At 46.7% G+C, this 2,948-nt stretch overlaps 1 pseudogene; it reads left to right on the top strand.

The window, feature by feature from the left end:
• Positions 1–45: 45 nt before the first annotated feature.
• LOC110281520 (uncharacterized) overlaps positions 46–2,948 on the top strand; it is a 10,233-nt pseudogene continuing 7,330 nt past the window's right edge.

Raw genomic sequence — 2,948 nt, 5'->3', positions numbered from 1 at the left:
TTTATTTCTACTGATGATGTGTCTATGGAGCATCATTTTCAGTATATGGCGCGGAGTTGTGTTCGGATGGCTAGTCTTCATGCTGCTATTGCCCGGGAATTCAAGAAATCCCCCATTGGTGCGACCAGCTCCCGACTTGAGAAGGCTCAGTCTGAGTTTGAGAAGATTAGTGAGCTGAAGGCTGCTAGGATTACTGAGCTGGAGGCATCTTTGGAAAAAGAGAAAGCTACCGCGGCTGTGGCGGCAGCGAAAGCATCTGAGGAGATGGCGAAGGCGGCGACGGAGAATTATACTCGGATATATGCCGAGCTTGTGGAGACAAAGGAGAAGTTGCAATCCGCTCAGGATGATTTTTACGAGCTAGAAGGTCATGTGGCTAAGGGTATGGATGCTATGTTTGAAAATTTGAAGGCTCAGGTCCGGGTTCTTGCTCCTGACTTGGATCTGAGCTTATTTAGTACGGATAACATTGTTGTGGAGGGAAAGATTGTTCCTGCTCCCAACGAGGATGAGGTTCCGGTGTCTGACCCCAAAGTTCCGGTTGCGAACCCGACTTCACTTTTGGCCGAGGAGGGGTCTGGTGTGGAGGTTTTGAACCGAGATGACGGTGCCGTCAATGCTGTCCCGATTTCTATGTTTCCTCCGCAGCCTTCTATTGATGTGGAGTCCGGAAAGGACCTTGAATCTCTGTAATCCTTTTATCTTTGGTTTTTGCCCGGCCTGTGGGCTCTTTTGTTTTTGAATGGTTTCTGTGAATGCTTTGGACACCTTTTTGCTATTAGCTACTTGTAGTAACTTTTTAGCTTATTATGCGGTGTTTTGCGTTTTGACTTTTTGTTCCGCTTTTATGCTTTTTAGTTGTTTTTGGATAACAACCTTTTAGCTAGCGCTTTTTGAACTTTCCTTTGATTTCGTTTTTTCGCTTGTACTTTTTAGTTGAACACGCTTTTTGAACCTTCCTTTGATTTCGTTTTTTCGCTTGTACTTTTTAGTTGTTTTTGTATAGCAACTTTTTAGTAAGCGTTTTCGAAATCTTTGCTTTCGTCGTTTTAAGGCTTCTTTCTTGGATCCGGGCTTTTTTCTCGGACCTCGGGCGTTCGAGTACCTCCCTTTGTTGGGTCCGACCTTGTCGTTGGTCGGCCTTTTAAGTTATTTTTGTAATCTCTTTTTATTTGGCTTTTTGAGCCTTTTCAGAGTTGCTTTATAACTTCTCACATTAATTTGAACCTCGTCGCTTTATCCTTGCCGACCTTGTGTGGTCTCTTGGCAATGATTTTTTGCGTTTTGTCGAGCATAAATTAATGCGCCTTGGCGGGGTACTTTTCAGGATTTGTTTCAACACGAGGAAGAAGAAAAGAAAATAGAAAAATTTGATTAGTATTAAAAAAAGAAAGAATATTTACAGAGTGTTTACCCTTGACTAGGTCGGGCGCCTTTACTTGACCGGGTGTCTCATTAAAAAACCCCTTGTAGGGTCCTTTCTAATTTGCAGCTAGCTTTCCTTCTCCTGACTTTTGTGTTCCGATGTCATTTCGGATTAGAATCAGGTCGTGAATGGAGAAGTTTCGCTTTATTACTTTCTGATTGTATCTGAGGGCCGTTCGCCGTTTTAAGGCTTCTTCTCGGATCCGGGCTCTTTCTCGGACCTCGGGGAGGAGGTCGAGTTCTTCCTTTTGTGCCTGCGGGTTACCTTCTTCGTTGTAGAAGATGACTCTGGGTGACCCTTCATCTATTTCAATAGGAATCATTGCCTCCATCCCGTAAGCTAGTCGGAACGGTGATTCTCCCGTTGTGGAGTGTGGGGTTGTCCGATATGCCCATAGTACCTGGGGGAGCTCCTCGGCCCATGCCCCTTTGGCCTCTTGGAGTCTTCGTTTTAACCCGGCCAAGATGACTTTATTTGCAGCCTCTGCTTGTCCATTGGCTTGTGGGTGCTCGACTGATGTGAATTGCTGTTTGATTTTTAGTTCGGCCACCAAGTTCTGAAAACTTGTGTCCGTGGACTGTGTTCCATTGTCTGTTGTGATGGAGTAGGGGACTCCGAACCTTGTGACAATGTTTTTGTATAGGAATTTGCGGCTTTTCTGAGCCGTAATGGTGGCTAAGGGTTCAGCTTCGATCCATTTTGTGAAGTAGTCGACCCCTACTATGAGGTATATGACTTGCCCCGGTCCTTGGGGGAACGGGCCGAGTAGGTCAAGTCCCCATTTGGCGAAGGGCCATGGTGCGGTGATGCTGATAAGGTCTTCGGGTGGTGCCTTGTGAAAATTGGTGTGTTTTTGGCAGGGGGGCATATTTTCACAAATTCCGTTGCGTCTCTTTGCAAGGTCGGCCAGTAGAACCCGGCTCGGACTACTTTCTTGGATAATGCCCGAGCTCCGAGATGGTTTCCACACATGCCTTCGTGGACTTCTTCGAGGACGCTCTTTGTTTCTGAGGTCGGGACGCACCTAAGGAGGGGGTTTGAGAATCTTCTTCTGTATAATACGTCGTGAATTAGTGTATAATTCTGGGCGTCTTTCGTGAGTCTTTTAGCTTCCTTTCTTTCGGCGGGGAGAGTTCCCGACTTCGGGTAGTTGAGTATGGGGGTCATCCATCCTTGCTGTTGGTTGGATATATTTAGCGTTTCTTCCTCTCTTAGCACGGAGGGAGATTGTAAGGTTTCTTGGAGGAGACTTCTGTTGTTGCCTCCGGGCTTGGTGCTGGCAAGCTTCGAGAGAGCGGGCGTTTTGTTCCCGAGGTATGTGCTGAATCTGTATCTCTGAAAAGTGGCGTAGTTGTGCCTGTGTTTGGTCCAGGTATTTTTTCATGATGGGGTCTTTGGCCTGGTAGCTTCCATTCACTTGTGACGTGACGACCTGGGAGTCACTGAAGATTGTGATTCTCTGGGCTCCGACCTCTTCGGCTAGCTTTAGACCTGCTAGTAGGGCCTCGTATTCGGCTTGGTT

Source organism: Arachis duranensis, chromosome 5 (genome assembly GCF_000817695.3).
Source record: "Arachis duranensis cultivar V14167 chromosome 5, aradu.V14167.gnm2.J7QH, whole genome shotgun sequence".
NCBI classification, from domain to species: Eukaryota; Viridiplantae; Streptophyta; class Magnoliopsida; order Fabales; family Fabaceae; genus Arachis; species Arachis duranensis.
The sequence above is the reverse complement of the archived record's forward strand: the minus strand, read 5'-3'. Positions and strand labels throughout refer to the sequence as shown.